The sequence below is a fragment of the Polypterus senegalus genome, chromosome 8 (assembly GCF_016835505.1).
Source record: "Polypterus senegalus isolate Bchr_013 chromosome 8, ASM1683550v1, whole genome shotgun sequence".
Taxonomy (NCBI): Eukaryota; Metazoa; Chordata; class Cladistia; order Polypteriformes; family Polypteridae; genus Polypterus; species Polypterus senegalus.
The window spans coordinates 143,743,515-143,762,353 of NC_053161.1; positions in this window are offsets into that span (position 1 = coordinate 143,743,515).

The window sequence follows — 18,839 nt, forward strand, 5'->3', positions numbered from 1 at the left end:
TTGCATTCCAGCTAAAAATCCACTTAAAGGATAATACTCCTGTGCAGAAAAGGTACAATGTTATTCCAAAGTCCTTATACAAAGAGGTGAGAGAATACATCAAGAACCTTTGAGCCATGGTTGGATAAAGAAATCCACTTCAGCTTACTCTCATCCAGTTGTCTGTGTCAGGAAAAAAGACTTAAGTTTGCATCTTTGTATGAACTTTAGAGAGCTAAATTGTAAAACCATTCCTGACAGACAACCCCTACCATGCATTCAAGACCTGCTGGGTAACCCTGGGGGCTACCCATGGTTTTCAATCGTGGATCATGGATGTGCATACCATCAAGGTTTCATGGATGAGGACTCAAGATCTGTCACTGCCTTCAGTAACCCATGGGGGCTACATAAGGGTACGCATTCCTTTTGGCTTGAGTAATGTTCCTGCAGCATTTCAAAGATGCATGGAAGGTGTAATGGAGCAACTGAGAGATCAATGTTGCACTCTATATTTGGATGATGTACTTTGCTTTTCCAAAACATTTCATGACCATGTGGAAGACTTAAGATGGGTACTGAGTCAAATGAGAGAGCATGGAATAAAATTACATCCAGAGAAATGTGAGTTATTCAGACAACAGATCTGGTACATAGGTCATCTAGTGTCTGAAATGGGGGTGCAGATTGACCCTACGGATTTGGAAGCAGTCCAAGAGTTAATGGAAAAGGATCCCACAACAGTTGGAGAAGTCAGATCATTGCTGTGTATTCTTAGTTATTACCGCTTCTTCATACAGGACTTTTCCAGGTTGTCAAAACCTTTTTTGAACTTTTAAAGGGTACTATTGAAAATACTGGAAAGTCCAGCTTGGCAACTACAGCAAAAGGGAGGATAAAATCCAATGCACAGCTACCTTCAAGGACACCAGTTCAGTAGACTAATGAACATCATACAGTCATTGCTAAATTTGTGGATATACTCACCAATCCACCCATACTTGCTTTTTCAAATTTTGAAAGGTCCTTTGTTTTGCACACTGATGCATCAAACGAAGGACTGGGAGCAGTACTTTACCAACAGCAGGATGGCAAACTACGCGTAATTGGCTACGGATCCAGAATCCACTCTGGCAAGCTAGAATTTTTGCCCCTTAATCTGTGAAAAATGTAGAGACTATCTGTATTATACACCCACCTTTACTGTATATACCAACACAGCTCTAGCTGGTCTACCAAGTGTGACACTATACCAGTAGGTAGAGGCAATGTCTAACCAGACCTCTAAAGTACCAACAGCAATGAGGTATGGGAGAATAAGTAAACCAGCAGAAAGCGTAAACTTGTGAACCGATTCAAGAAAGAAGAAAAGTTTAAAATAAAATTGTTTTCTGTTGTTTAATGTCAGTAAGATGGTTGGTTCCTAAAAATGTTTAAAGAGAGAACTCTTTGTTAAATATTGTGTAGACTTCTTTAAAGTGTGATTGCGTCAGGGAACAGACCAATCATGTTAGACACATATGTGTATGTATGGAGCATAAGATATATGAGAGAGACTGAGACATAGAATGAAAACATTGAAATAATATTGCTCCTTTTATTTATTAAATCTATACTAATAAACGCAAAGCCCTCACTGACTCACTCACTGACTGACTGACTCATCACTAATTCTCCAACTTCCCGTGTAGGTAGAAGGCTGAAATTTGGTAGGGTTATTCCTTACAGCTTCCTTACAAAAGTTGGGCAGGTTTCATTTCGAAATTCTACGCGTAATGGTCATAACTGGAAGCTGTTTTTTCCATTTACTGTAATGGAGATGAGCTTGAAACCCGTGGGCGGAGTTTCGTGTGACATCATCACGCCTTCCACGTAATCACGCAGTACGTAGAAAACCAGGAAGAGGCCCAAAAAGCGCTGAAGAAAACATGCATTATATAATTGAGAAGGCAGCGAAACAATAAGAAGCGAGCGAGTGACATATACAACCATATTCATGAGTTCTGCTACTTCGGAAACAAAGCACGATGTAAACCTAAACTTTAAATTAAGTTCATAGACAGGCTGTCGCTGGCGTTTGTAATTTAGTGCCTACCCATATAAGGCCGTCCGTCAGCGGCAATCCAATAGCAAACTGCCACGGGTAAATATTCACGGGTGAAGGACTGTCCTTATGCAGAGGAAAATGAGATGGTCAGTGTGGTGTTTGGCACAAACTCAGCAAACTGCGAGAGAAAGTTTTAAGTGCCGGACTTCGTAACATTAGATACAGCCATGGACATAGCACGACATGGCACCAGCACAGCTGGGAACCTTCGATGCATGTACACCGAAGCTCACGGAACTGACGCAGTGCACAGACAAAAGCAACAGTTCCAAAGAGCGCTGAACAAAAAACGAATTACACAATTGAAAAGGCAGCAAAAATATGAAGCGTCTGATACATACAAGCATATTCATAAATCCAGCTACTGCGAAACAAAGCACACGGTGGAAAAGTCAATGTCCCGCTAAAGGAAGACAGTGTAAAAAAACCCGTGCATGCAGTGTGTCGGGTCTCAGATAAAGAAGAAGACGAGCTGTTTATTGATACAGTAAGAAACGAATCGATGAATGAAACCTGTCATCTTTACAACGATTGACAAACACGGAATGTAACTTGAACACAACACATCCTACAAATACGAACCTGATTGAAAGAAATAATGATAATCAAATCCTTGATGACAGCAACACTCAGTAAAACTCACAAAACAATTACTGTATATTGACAGTCATGTTACTTTATTTTAAAATGTTCCCTTTTCTTTTCATAGCTTCTTTAACACACTACGCTCTCGCTACGCTGGGGTATATAAATATGTATATACATACCCGATCTACATACTCAAATAATGGATACTTTATTCGCCATCAATGATTGTCATACTCAGTGTATTCATTAGATGAACGGTAAAAAGTAGGAGCGAGGAGGATGACTTATTGAGGCATGCAAGCAAAACCACAATAGCACGCTGGCTCGATGTACGAAAAATATATCTTTTCAAGTTCTATTTACTCCATATGTGTCAAACTCAAGGCCCGTAGGCAACATCCGCCCGCGCGTAATTATATCCGCCCGCGAGATCATTTTATATACTTTATTATTGTTATTAATGGCCCGGGGATATGAAGCACTGGTAACACAAAACTACAGATCCCATAATGCAACGCTTCAGCTGCCTTGCGAACACTTACAGCGTCCCCCGCCTCTTCGGTCGCTTCCTTACTTTATGGCGAAGCAGCTTTCTCAGAGCTTCTGCACTGTTTAATAAACGAACGATATATAAGAAAGTCCTTTTCCTTGCTTCGCCAACAAAGCAGCCTTTTATTTAATCCACGGGTTCTCCGCTCTTTCATTGTTCATTTATTACGATTTTTATAGTTATTGTGTAGGTTTTATTTAATCCACGGGTTCTCTTCTGTGTTCACTGCGTGTCTTCTTTCGCTTACGACCTTCGCCAAGGAAGCAGAAACTTACAACCACGAAACTTTGTAACGGCACAAGACTTCAGGTCACATCTCTACAAAACAACCTAATTGAAGCAACTATATTTACTGGCAGTGCCTCAGGTGACACAGTTTTTATTCCTCGCATCCCGTTATACCATCTAATCTCCCATTTCAATTCAAACGCTGCTCAATTTCCAGTAAGGCTCTGCTTCGAATGACAATTAATAAGTCTCAGGGACAAACACTACAAAAGGTTGGCATTGATTTGAGGCGGATTGCTTTTCACATGGCCAACTGTATGTTGCATGCTCAAGAGTGAGCTCAGCACACAGCTTAGTCATATTACAACCAGAGGGCAACTGACAACGTGGTATACAGAGAGATTCTTAACAATTAATTTTTGCATATTTTCGTTCAGTCTAAAAGTTTACTTTTTATTAATAAAATATTCAGACAGTATTTCACCGCTGCAAAGTGGTATTTTGCTAGTACTGTATAAAAATACAATTGAAAACATCAGTAGACTTTTCCTCTTATTTGACATTAACCTGGAATAAATTAATCCATAAAATAGGGAATTTACAATTAAAAAAACATGCCAATGACTATTAATCACTAGTGATCACATTATCATTCTGGGTTCTGCAACTTTGAAGAAAAATAAAAATCTTTATTAATGAAATGGGCTCCTGTGATAAACTGGCATCTGGTTCAGGGCCATTTCCTGCTTTCTGCTAACCCAGAATGGGATTTCTGCGTATTTCAGAATAAATGAAAAAATTGTGAAAAAAGTAATAACAAGCAGTTATGGTAAAGTGTATTGAGTCAACACCTATTAGTAGAATTTAGAGAATACATACTCCTTTATAGATAAAGATAATTTTTACATTTTATTTTATTGAACTCAGTCCAAAAGATGGTATCTGCCTCTTGGTTTGTAATTGGGGCCAACAGCAACTTTACAACATTGTGGCTTAACCATAAGACTTCCCCCACGGAAGAAATATTTTTTTGGTTTGGTTCACAAACCTGCATTACAAAGGGTGTGCAATACAGCTAATACATGCTGCATGTATGCTCCTCAGGTGCCAGAACAAACGTTCATGTCATCCAGATAGGCAGCACACTACAGGCAGTCCGTTCACCAGACCGCTGAATGTAACTGATGTCCTGTGCTGTCAATTTCCACTAGAGGTTCTGAATTTGCTCTTTCTTTGGTGGGGAATCATTTATGGTAATATGCAGGTACCCTTTGGCCATATTTAAGGTTGTCAGATATTGAGTTTTACCTAGTTGCTTGAGGAGAAATATTACAATGGAAATGTTACTGTCCGAGCCGACTGGAGCCAATACCCTTTGGTTAATAATTACTACACTTGCATAAAGAACTGATGGAAAGTTGGCTGTGGGTGGTTTTAGAGTACCTTCCCTTTTGTGCCCATCCACAATCTATAGGCTTGTCCAGTTTGGGATACTTTGAAATGGTGTACTCCAATTTTCTACACTTATAACAGCAGAGAAGAAATGGTTAATGTTCCTTTCGTCGGGCTCAAATTCTTATCATCCAGATTCTGATTTTGTCATTCGACTTGATTAGATTTTCTTCTGACTTCTTTGTAGCTATTTTGGCCAACATAGTAATTCGATTATCTCAGCAATTTACTCCACACCATTTTCCCCATTAAGATCTAGTTAGCCATTTGGAGTCAAATCATCACTCCAGGATCTTCCAATCCTGTTGAACCAAAGACAGGCTGTAACACATGAGTATTTCATTTTGCAAATTTTATAATATTCCATGGTCCTCCTGTCAAGGTCATAATACACCTTTTAGAATTCTCCAGTCAGTAATAAGGCAAGGATATGCGCCCAGTCCCCTTCTATCCTGGGTATGACGCTAAACTGTATCCACCCTGCAAGTGGTCCTCCAACTTGTAGCAAAACTTGGGGGATGGTTGGAAGATTGGCACTACAGCCATTGTAAAAATATCACGCAGCTCTGAAACGGCAGACTGGACTACTTTCTGTTCTCCATTGAAATAGAACTACTGCAGCTGCCCATATGAAGTATGTGCATTATGAAGGGGATGGGGGAAAGCCCTCAGGAGCTGCATCCCCAGAAGAGTCAAAACTGTCCGACAGCCTATGGGTTCAGACCTGTTGGGGATTGGAACTGGTGTGGTGCTGAGGCACAGCAGCACTCAGGTCCCATTTTGAGGTGACCCAACAGGTAGGTGCGTGGAATGTCTTGTCTCTCCAGGATGATGACCATATTCCTCTACTGTCGGAGGAACTTCGTACAGTTTGGAGAAGCACTTCAGTGACGGCACTCTCTGAAGTGCAAAGACCTTGTATTGACCAGATCTCTGTAGGTAAGTACAACTTTTATTGGCGTGCTTGCTCTGATGGCTGTCAAACCCAGGGAGTAGCTTTTGCTGTGGCAGATCGGCTCCTTCTGAAGTTATCCAATGTCACTCCTTTTAATGAGCGTATTACGAGACTTATAATAAGGCACTCTCTGTTGTCTCAGTCTATGCTTCAACCACAGTGAGTGATGTCTCGGTGAGGCAGACATTTTATTCGCAACTTCACTGGATCCTGGGTCCAGTGGCCTGAGCTGCATTGTTGGACTTGGTTCTCAAATACTGGTGGTGCGGTTAAAGAGATCTATCACATCCTAATCGGCAGACACTGGAGGCTCTTTCAAAACTGTAGGGTCTACTGAAGTGCCCAGTTTGTAAATTCTGACTACAGACTTGTTGCTAATCTGAAGATCCAGCTTAGGTCCAGTAGGCTACCACCTACTAGGAGAATGAGGCTGGACCTGGCCAGACTCCAAGATCAGACTGTTTCTAATGAGTGTGCATGCAATTTGTGTGAGGAACTTGCACACTTGGGTGTGACTGCTGATCCTAATGTGATGTGGGAGACCTTCCATGACAAGACCCTGAAGGCTGCTGAGGGTTGTGTTGGTGTAACCAATGTTTCTAGAAGGAGGTGTTTCATCTCATATCTTTAAGCAAGTGACACACCATCTATGGTATAGTGACCCACATCCTACTTACAGAGGAATTAAAGCATTACACACATCCAAATCTGTTCCAGTTGCAGTAAGAGTGGGTGATGGAACGGTCCTTACTGATGTTGCTGTAATTGTGAACCGCTGGGCTGGCTGCTTTCAGCAGTTGTTTAAAGCTGAATGCCCAGCTTAGACATTGGATATCTCTGGGTCCACGGTTCTTGAGGCTGATCCTCCAATTAGCTGTGATCCATCCTGAGATTGCACTGGTGGTGAACCAGCTGAGGGGAGAGTTAGCTGCAGGGATATGTTGTATCTGGGATGAACTTCTCCAGGCTGGTAGTAAGGCTGTCATCCTTTCAATGCAAGCAATCTTTGCTTCCATTTGGGAGATGGGTGTCATCCCAAATGACTGGAAAATGGGACTTTTCATCCCCATCTGGAAAGTGCAGGGTGATCGTAACTACAGGGGATAACACTGGTCTCGGTGCTGGGTAAGATCCTTGCTAGATTCATCTTCAATAGCATCCATAATCATTTTCTCACTTAACAGTAACCGGAGCAATCTGGTTTTATACCTAAGAAGTCTACCATCGATCACATCCTGGTACTGAGGGTTTTCTTGGAGTGCAAACGAGAATATTAGCAGAGTTTCATTGCAGCCTTTGTTGATTTTCATAAAGTGTTCGACTCAGTTAATTGAGCTGTGGAACATCCTGAGGGTTCGCGGGATCCCCTCGAGGTTGCTGGATATCATGGCTGGCCTGTACACTGGTACTGTGAGTGATGTGCAGAGTGCAGTCAGAATCACTGCATTTTTCCCAGTTGATCCTGGGGTTCGTCAGGGTTGTGTTCTTGCTCCTACTCTGTTCAATGCTTGCATGGACTGGGTGTTGGTAAGGGTCGTGGGTCATCTGTTGGTGAAAAAAGATTCACTGATCCTGACTTTGACAATGATGCTGTGATCTTCACGGAGTCAATGGAGGCTCTGATTGGACCTCTTGAGAGACAGAGCCAGGAGTCTGAGTGTCTAGGCTTGCTAATGTCCTGGATAAAAACGAAGATCCAGGCCTTTAATTACCTCTTGGGCACACCCATCAGCAGTGTATCTACCTGTGGAGAGAGTGTCAACCTTGTCGAGAGGTTTACTTACCTTGGCAACAACATTCATGTCTAAGGTGATTCTTCCAATGAAGTCAGTAGATAGATTGGAAGAGGATGGGGGGGTCATGAGGTCACTGGAAAGGGGTGTGTGGCACTCCCTATATCTCTGCAAAAGGATGAATGTCCAAGTCTTTAGAGTCCTGGTGCTTCCTTTTTTACTATACGGTTGTTAGATATGGACAGAATCCATTGACCAGAGACAAAGACTGGACTCCTTTTGTACTGTTTCTCTTCGGAGAATCCTTGGGTACCACTGATTTGACTTTGTGTTGAATGAGCGGTTGCTCATGGACTCCCGAATGAAGCACATTGTCTGCATTGTGAGAGAGCGTCAGTTATGGCTGTACACCCTTTCAATGATTTCTTTAAAAGTGGCTTTGTGAGTTCCCTTAAAATACTAATCTGAAATTAGGTTGTTGAACTAGTAACTAATTCCAGAGTCCTATGGAATAACATTAAACCTTCAATAAAACATTAAAAATTAATCAAACACACGCGATTTAAAACTATTTGCAGATCTTTACTTGACAAAAAAAGAACACATTCTTAAACCTTAATATGAAACAAATATACAGAAATGTCAATGGTCCTTTTGAAATTATTTGAACAATTACACTTATAACACGTAATCCCAGGTTTATTTCATTTTTCCTTCTCAGAGTGGGCCCACTTTATAATTTAAACAGTTTACATCCAACAGTGCAGGCCTGAGATTATTCTTGCATGTGGTGTGGCAAAATTAATTTAACAATGTCTCTTTGCTTATATAAAGTACACAAAATATGAAGATATAATAAAGCCCATCACTATCATCTCCAGTAATACTTCTTCCAATCCTCTTTGTTGCCCAATCACAAAAATAAATTCGGTAGCGTTCTTGTCTCTTTTCTCCTTTCTTTCGGCATCTTCAACCACACCCCTCTGTTTCCACTCTCGTAACTGAGTTATTTCCTTCTCTCACCTTTTTATTCTACCCATATTTTATTGTAATGAGAGCACTAATAAAACTAAGTATTCACTAATACCTAAAGCCATCCCTGTCTCTTTCTCTCTTTATTTAAATATTTACCATGGGTTACATTCTCCCCCACTTAAATGTCTTTTGTTGTCAACAGGCTAGATTCTCCTGACAGTCAACTAAGATGACATGTAAACAATGTGCAAATGTCAGTCTTCACAGCTGTTCAACTGATCATCTATCATGGGGTTACCATGTAGGGCATGCACCTGTGTATTACTGATTAAGATTTGTCAGTGGGTTTCCCAATTTCACCATAAGTCAGGCAAACACCTGGTCTAATTTGCCACTTTTGTGATTGCTCACCTACTATTTCTGCCCCTTTGGGTTCAGCTGCATTAGGGTTTTCTGGGGTTAAGTCCATATGCATGCTAGTTTCCTGGCATGAAGAGTAAGAGTTCCCTACTTGTAATCCCTTTGGAAAAGGGCCCTATGTTGCCATCTCCCTCACTTATCATTTCAGTTTCATGCAACACATGGTCGCCCTGTGTCATTACATAATTCCCGATAGACTTTGTGGGCCAGTCTCTTTGAGTGTTACGTGCAGAGCTATGGAAATAACATTAGTCCTCCTCTTCTGATTCAGGATTTGAGAACTCTGCACTAAAACATTTTTGTGGCATACTTATTTGTCTCTGTCTTCTCCTTTGTTCAGTTTGGGAATGAGTCATTACTCTTTAAGGACATTGCCCTTTTGTTTGAGAGGGTAGCCTGACCAGATACCCAATGGGCAAAAAATGGTCTGTATGAATAGTTTTCACACTTCCCTCTCCATTTTCAGGTTTCACATAGTACACTGGCAAACTTGGTAGCTTACTAATTACTCTATAGGGTATGGACTTCCACTTATCTTGCAATTTGTCTTCCAGCTGTTCCAAAATTGCGAATTAGCACTGGATCACTTTCAGCCACTAGCTGGTGAAGGACTGTCCAGTCAAAATGTGTTTTATTTCTAGTATGATTTTGTGGAGAGAGTGTTGACCTCTACCTTGTGATGACTTTCCTATGAAGTTGTGGATGGGGGTCATGAGAGTGTTGCTCCTGATATCTATGCTGAAGGTGTTGAGAGGTTTACTTACCTTGAGATGAAGACAGTGACATTCATGAGCAGTCTCTGGTGACTCTTCCTATGATAGGCGCTCAGTAGACGGATTAGGAGAGTATGGGGGTCATGAGGTCACTGGAAAGGTGTGTGGTGCTCCTGATATGTATGCAAAAGCATGAAGGTCCAAGTCCTTAGAGTCCTGGTGCTTCCTGTCTTGCTATATGGTTGTGAGACATGGACGCTATCCAGTGACCTGAGGTGAAGACTGAACTACTTTGGTACTGTTAATCTCCGGAAAATCCTTGGGTACCATTGATTTGACTTTGTGTTGAATGAGCAGTTGCTCATGGAGTCCCGAATGAAGCACATTACCTGAATTGTGAGTGAGCCTCAGTTACAGCATGGCTGGACCAGGCCAAGGAGTCGCCCAGATAGAGGGTCATTTCTGGAGGGTGGGACTGGACCATGTATCTGCCTGGGGGGTTGCAAACCAGGATCCCGAGTTGTTTCGTCATGTAGTGGATGCGGCAACATGCTGTACCAGTGCATGCTCCCCAACTTGACTTGACTTGATGATTTTGACAAGCAGCTTCAGTAGCCAATTGGTAGGCTTGCTTCTGGTTTCATTTTAAATCCACCACATTTTGTTGTTGTACCTTAAACTTCCCATCAACAGACACCCCAAAACAAATGTTCACAGGTAGTATTGCCTGCCTCCCAAACATTAGATAATATGGAGAGTATCCAGTAGCGTCATTTTTGGTGCAGTTATATGCATGCACCAAATTACATAGATGTTGATTCCAATGCTGTTTACTTGTGGGATCAAGTGTACCCAACATTGAAAAGAGTGTCCTGTTAAATCTCTATGGTTCGGCATCCCCTTTTGGGTGGTATGGAGTTGTTTGAGACTTACCAATTCCCAACATATTCAGAAACTCTTTAATCAAGCGGCTTTCAAAGTCATGGCCTTGATGTGCGTGAATCTTAGCAGGTACGCTGTAGACCACAAAATACTTTTCCCAAAGTACTTTAGCCACTGAGATAGCCTTCTGGTTCTTAATTGGAAAGGTCTGAGCATAATGTGTAAAATGATCTGTGATCACTAGTATATTAACTGTACCAGTAATATCAGGCTCCAATGAAAGAAAATCAATACACACCAAATCCAGAGGACCTTTACTGGTAATATGTTATGATGTTGCAGCTCTCTGTGATAAGGTCTTTCGTGTGGTACATCTCATACAATTTCTTATCTACTGCTCTATGTTGGATGACATGTTTGGCCAATAAAACCAATCTTTAATCAGAACAGTAGTGTTGTCCACCCCAAGATGCCCTAGGTCATCATGCATGGTTCTTAAGACTATATGATGGCACTTCTTAGGCAGAACTAATTGTTGGACCTCTTTTCTATGTATATTTTTAATCATTCTGAACAATAAGTTATCTTTGAGCATTAGCCGATTTTTTTCTCGCATTGGGCAAAACAATTCGGGATCTTCATGGACCTTTGCACAGGAATGAAACTGAATGGTCTGAACAAACCTTCTTAACTTCTGAATATTGGGATCAAATTCTTGAGCTTGAAAAAAAGTGTCAAAATTAGAAATTACTCGATTATGTTTCTGTACTGTTTTTGGACATATTTGTTTTTTATTTGAACATGTTTTTGTTTTTTTCTTTATTTTTCTATATGTTCTACATTTGTATATAGGATGAAAAGATAAAAATATTTTCAGTGTGTAAAAGTGATGAAATATTTTGTAACTGATCCATGTTTTACTCATAACGTTGTACAGCTGAGTATGCTCCCTGTTGTGCCAGGTCCAATCAGACTGTGTTTACTTTTTGTTATTTTCTTTACTTTTTTTTATACCCACTACTTTGGGTTGCATTGATTATGATTGCCAGATACTCATAAACATTGAATAATGGATCACTCACCAGCTTCCTGCATCCACATTCGTTGACTCAGCTTGGTTGCATAAGATCATTCAAAAAAAATGGCAGCAATAACAGCAGATGCACCCAAAATAAACACCAAGGAAGATGTACCAGACAGTGAAAGATCTTAAGGGCAAGAACACAATGTCCACCAATGCCCAATGTTCTGCTAGGCAAAGTCCATTCACTGGAGGACAAGCTGGACGTTACCAGAGCAAGATAAAGTTCCAGTGAGATATTTGCAACTGCAACCGCTTTGCCTCACAGAGTTATGGCTGACTTCAACCATACCGGATGATGCTATTTGGCCTGCTGATTTACTTTCCATATACTGTTTGGACAAAACAGAGGAGTCTAGTAAATCTCAAGGTGGAGGTGTGTGTATCATGGTCAATAACAAGTGGTGCAACAGAAGGAACGTAACAGTCTTATCACACTACTGCTTGCGTGATCAGAAGCTCCTGATAATTAAATTTAGGTTATTTTATCTTCCTTGGGAGTTTACTTCAGTCATTGTTAGAAGCGTGTACTGTATATTCAACCTCAAGTAGACTCTGACACTGCCCACGCAGAACTGTATGAGACACTCAGTCACCACCAGAATGTTTGGTCTCAAAAAGTATAACCTGGGCTAGGTTTAAAAAAATATATATATATCCGAATTCAGGTTTTGTGCTAATAAAGTTTATTGACTGAAATGGGGGTTGGGTAAGGTTAAGTTTAATAATGGGGGTTGGGTAAGGTTAAGTTTAATATGTCCAGGTAAGATAATGGGGGGAAGGGAATAAAGGACAAGTTGAGGCAGAATGCCGAAACAAAAAGGGAAAAGAGAAGGACAGTTTCAGGCAGAACGCCTAAACAAGACGGGGAAAAAAAAAGATGAAAATTTTTTAGCAAACCGCTAAAACATTAAAGGAGAAGACGCGAGAAGAGAAAGATTTAGCAACACGCTAAACTGATTAGACAGAAACACGCGATAGAAGAACGCTAAAGGGAATCTGAAATATACAGTGTATTGAAAAGTTGCAACGAGTGAGAAAGAACAGTTTAGTCAAACGCTGATGCACAAAGTGATGCACCGAAGCGATAGATACTTCAGAGAGGAGAAAGCAAGTGGGGAACACTGTAGGAGTGCACCATCAAATAAAGGGTGTCTATAGCCAATGGAAAGGACACGTAAGTGTGCCAGTGCAGGATGCAAAGAGAGTCGAGAGAGGAGAGGGCCTGACACGTGGTGGACGGAGTGATTTGGTGACCTAAATAATAAAAAGATGGCAGGACACGAGTTCAGCTCTGGCAAACCACGAGTGAGGAGGTTGTTCAAGAGAGAGGGAGACGAAAGGCCCAAAGGAAGTACCCGAAGAATAAGTAGAGTACATTCAAACAAGGTTTGTGTGGTTCTATTTGTGTTTGTTTTAAGTGGCTTGAGTTAAATCCTCAAATGAAGAGGCCAGTTCTATTTTGTTTGTTGAGTGAGTAAACTTCACAGACTGTGGTAATTAATAAGGGGGAGCTCACCAGTAGTATCGGAAGGACGATATATGTATAGCTGTAAATAATTTAGTGTTTGTGTTTTATTATTTATTGTATATATTTGTAAAATGCCAAGATTGGAAACCTGTATTCATTTTGCATTTAAGTAAAGAGAAAGTTTTTTGTTGCTTAAATTTGGAGTAAACTGTGATTTGAATATGTGTTCAAAGGCTGAAGGTGGCATATATTGTACATGCCAACCATAGAGGTGGCGACACCATAATAAAAGCTCAGAATCTTGCACGCTGATTAAAGGAAGGGTAGTGCAAGGGGGTTACAAAAGTAATTCTGAACTTTATTCAGCACATTAGGGACAGGAGGCTACCAGAAGGGACAGGATACTTGACCTTTGCTATACTCAATATAAAGATGGCTATAAGACAAAGACACTACCTCTGCTTGGCAAATCTAACCAAAAACAAAAGTTAACACATGAAGCTCCAGTCACATATGAGGTCATGTGTTGGACAGATCAATCAGTGGCTATTTCACGGGACACACTGAATGTTGCTGACTGAGAAATGTTCAGGGGAAGCCCTAATGACCATATCAATGTGTTTACGGAAACTGTGACATCTTATTTTGGGTTTCTCATAAAATCGCACCAAATTCAACATTAGGACTTACCCAAGCCAGAAACCTTGGGTTGACAAAACCATTTGAGATGCATTTGAGAATCCCACACTACTACATGGACACACAGCTCATGTCTGGGAATATGGATGATTACAAAAGCACCTCATAAAATATAAGGAGGGCTATGAAAGCAAGTAAGTGATAATATGGGGAGAAAGTGTAAGGGTAATTTGAACAGTTCGATCCTAGGACCATGTGTCAATGTCTGCAGACAATAATAGACTGTAAAGCAACTACTCCCAGTATGGTGAGTACAGACATCTCTATGGCAAATGAGCTAATAACTTATATATGTAATTTTATGTGAAAGCAGCTAATACCAGCTAGCAGTCCAACACAACTGCAGCAGGAGAACCACTCAATAAGGAAATAGAGCTTACCTTGTCAGAACATGACATAAGGAGAGTAAACACCAGGAAGGCAGGATGTGTTTTCCAGATGCTGGTCACTTTGCACCAGTGTTCACAACAATATTTAATTTTGCCTTAACTCAGTCTATTGTATCAACCTGCTTTAAAAGATCCACCATTGACCCTGTACATAAGAGATTAAATCCAACTTGCTTGAATGACTACTGTCCTGTTGCACTAACACATATGAAGTGCTTATAGAAATTAGTCAAAAATCACATATGCTTTTCTCTGCCAAAAGACCTAATCCATTACAGTTTGCATATTGCTCCAGTGGATCCACAGAGGATGCCATCACTGTGATCCTTCATAAAGTACTTGCCCACCTGGACAACAAGAGTAGGAACTATAAGCAAATGCTATTTAAAGATTATAGCTCTGAAATTAACACAGTAATCCTTTTTAAACTCATCAGGTGCCTAGGTGTCTACCTCATGGAAGACCTCACTGGATCCAAGCACATCGACACATTGATGATGAAGTCAAATCAGCATCTTTACTACCTGAGATGCCTCAGAGAATTTAGGCTGCCCTCCCAGATCCTAAAAAGCTTCTGCTACTCCACTATTGAAAGTATTCTGTCAGGAAGTATCACTGCCTTGATTGGAAACAGCACACAGTGCACACAGCAAAGAGTGGCATTGGTCAGCTGAATGCATCATTGAGTGTACACTTCCTAACTTCCAAGACATCTACACAAAGCAATGACAGATCAGGGCAAGGAAAATTGTCAGAGACACCAGTCATCCTAACAGCGACGCAGTCCATCTCCATGTTGAATAAAAAAAAGTGTCAAGAATTACATGATGCCCAATTGTAAACTCTGTAACATTATTTAAGTTATTTTATTTTTATCACATATTTATAATTCTATTCATTATTTTATTAAATATTTATAAAGCAATATATTGTTATTGTTCCTTTTGTCTCTATTATAAAAGGAAATCTATGTAATGAATAACTAGTAGACAATACATGATCTTCACGTTAAGATCACGAAAGACAAATAAAAGAACCACGAGACAAAGAGAATGGGCAAAAAAACAAAAACAAAAAAACAGTAGGGGATAGGGAAGCAGCACAAACAGATACAGGTGTCTCAGTGCACATCATTCAATGCATAAAACGTAGATTTACACAATAATGGAACACACTATGAGAATCTGTGGACCCAAGAATAGTTAAAGCAACGACAAGTGTAATTTCAAAGAAAACACATTTCGTCAGGTGTATATTTATGATGACGGAGAAACAATGAGAACGCTGAGCAGCAGAGACACAAAGTAGGAAAAAGGACAGTGGCTGTAAAGGCTTTATTTTATTTATTTTATTAATTTTATTACAATCCATACAAAGCAATCAAGTTTTTACAAAGAGAAGAATTAAGTTAAGAACAGATCGATCCCCACCCCTGAGAGAGAGAGCAAGCCAAACGCGTAAAATTTAAGGCTTGTAAAAATACCTAAATTAATAAATTCTCTGTGCTTTATAAACTTATTTTAAAATATTACTGATTAGATCCTGCCATGTTTTGAAAAGTCTGTATGAATCCTCTAACTGAGTATTAGGCTTTAAAAGATCGAAGGGCAGCACAACGCCAGCAACCCCGCAAGCGAGCGAGCGAGCAAGGGCAGCGTTATACGTCCTGCAAGAAAGAATTTCAGCATGCCCGAGCCATAAATAAAAGGGAGGGACAACTATTGTTTTTAGAACGTCACGGAGACCAGCCAGTGAGCCATCATTTAAAACAGGTCCTCAGGCATCTAACCTAGCAGTTGTTGGATTGCATCTGTCAGACAAGCATCATGTGCTCCTAGCTCTTAAAACAACGACAAGAGACAAGCAAAACGTGCAGCTTGCCAACAGCAGGAAGACAGCAGATGACGCGACGGCATATCCTTAGCGTACGTTCAGACGCACCTCCCTTCACAACGCTGCATATTGCCTGGCTAAGGTAAAGTCATCCCTGATGAAGGATCGCAGGAATCGTGGGAAAGAGGTGTCCTTTCATCTGATTAGTGCTATTTCAGCTGTGGAATGGCCAAATGGGGAGGCAGCTTGATGAATGAAGTATCCAGGACTTAAAACAAATCCAAAGCACATTATATGATATCATCTAATGTGAAATTCTACTCCGTACTTCTAGAATTTTATTTTTATACTGTATTGAGGATTTATTCTGTTCTATGTATTGTACTGTATTGTATTGACCCACTTCTTTTGACACCCACTGCACACCCAACCTGCCTGGAAAGGGTCTCTCTTTGAACTACCTTTCCCAAGATTTCTTCGATTTTTTCCCTACAAGTGTTTTTTTGGGAGATTTTTCTGGTCTTCTTAGAGGGTCAAGGCTGGGAGACTGTCAGAGGCAGGGCCTGTTAAAGCCCATTGTGGCACTTCTTGTGTGATTCTGGGCTATACACAAATAAATTGTATTGTATTGTATATCCGTAAACCAAACACGGGGTGGGTGAGCAAAGCGAGCAGGGGCGGAGCCCCTAGTTCTTCTTAAAGACACTGCCATTGTAGTTGAGCTACTAAATGTATAATGTGTATATGACAAATAAAACTTGATTTGATTTGAGAACTGATAATTGGTTGGTTATTTGAAATTAGATCCTCCTTGAACCGTCACCTTATCGTGGTGGAGGGGTTTGCGTGTCCCAATGATCCTAGGAGCTATGTTGTCCGGGGCTTTATGCCCCTGGTAGGGCCACCCAAGGCAAACTGGTCCTAGGTGAGGGATGAGACAAAGAGCGGTTCAACAAACCTCCAATGAAGAGCAAAACTTTGGACGACGCTTTCCCTTGCCCGACGCTGGTCACCGGGCCCCTCTGGAGCCAGGCCTGGAGGTGGGGCTCGATGGCGAGCGCCTGGTGGCCGGGCCTGCACCCATGGGCTCGGCCGGGCACAGCCCAAGAGGTAACGTGGGTCCTCCTCCCCATGGGCTCACCACCTATGGGAGGGGCCAAGGAGGTTGGGTGCAGTGTGAGTTGGGTGGTTGCCGAAGGCAGGGACCTTGGCGGTCTGATCCTCGCTACAGAAACTGGCTCTTGGGACGTGGAATGTCACCTCTCTGAAGGGAAGGAGCCTGAGCTAGTGCGCGAGGTGAGAGGTTCCGCTAGATATAGTCGGACTCACCTCGACGCACAGCTTGGACTCTGGAACCAATCTCCTTGAGAGGGGCTGGACTCTCTACCACTCTGGAGTTGCCCCGTGAGAGGCCAGCAGGTGTGGGCATACTTATTGCCCCCCACTTGGAGCCTGTGCATTGGGGTTTACCCCGGTGGACGAGAGGGTGGCCTCCCTCCGCCTTCGGGTGGGGGGAAGGGTCCTGACTGTTGTTTGTGCGTATGCCAACAGCAGTTTGGAGTATCCACCCTTTTGGAGTCTCTGAGGGGTTGCTAGAGGGCATACCTTCTGGGATTCCCTCGCTTTGCTGGGAGACTTCAATGCTCACGGGCAATGACAGTGAGACCTGGAAGGGCGTGATTGGGAGGAATGGCCCCGATCTGAACCCGAGGTGTTTTGTTATTGGACTTCTGTGCTCGTCATGGATTGTCCATAACGAACACCATGTTCAAGCATAAGGGTGTTCATATGTGCACTTGGCACCAGGACATCCTAGGCCTCAGGTCGATGATCGACTTTGTGGTCGTGTCGCCGGACTTGCGCCATATGTCTTGGACACTCGGGTGAAGAGAGGGGCGGAGCTGTCAACTGATCACCACCTGGTGGTGAGTTGGCTTCATGGTGGGGAAGATGCCGGTCAGACCTGGTAGGCCCAAACGTGTTGTGAGGGTCTGCTGGGAACGGCTGGCAGAGTCCCCTGTCAGAAGTAGCTTCAACTCCCACCTCCGCAGAACTTCAACCACGCCCCGAGGGAGGTGGGGACATTGAGTCCAATGGGCCATGTTCCGCCTCTATTGTTGAGGCGGCTGACCGGAGCTGTGGCCGCAAGGTGGTTGGTGCCTGTCGTGGCGGCAATCCCCGAACCCGTTGGTGGACACCGCGTGAGGGATGCCGTCAAGCTGAAGAAGGAGTCCTATAGGACTTTTTGTCCTGTGGGTCTCTGGAGGCAGCTGATAGGTACCGCAGGCCAAGCGAACGCTGCTTGTTGTTGCTGAGGCAAAACTCGGGCATGGGAGGAGTTTGAGAGGCCATGGAGAACACTTTGGACGGCTTCGAGGAGATTCTGGTCCACCGTCCGCGCCTCAGGAGGGGAAGCAGTGCAGTGTCAACACCGTGATATGGTGGGGATGGTGCGCTGCTGACCTCACTGACGCTAGGGTCGGTGGGAGGAGTACTTCAAGACCTCCTCAATCCCACTAACATGCCTTCCAATGAGGAAGCAGAGCCTGGGGACTCTGAGGTGGGCTCTCCCATCTCTGGGACTGAAGTCACCGAGGTGGTCAAAAACTCCTTGGTGGCAGGGCCCCGGGTGGATGAGATACCGAGTTCCTTAAGGCTCTGGATGTTGTAGGACTGTCTTGGTTGACACGCCTCTGCAACATCGCATGGACATCGGGACAGTGCCTCTGGATTGGCAGACGGGGTGGTGGTCCCCTCTTTAAAAGGGGACCGGAGGGTGTGTTC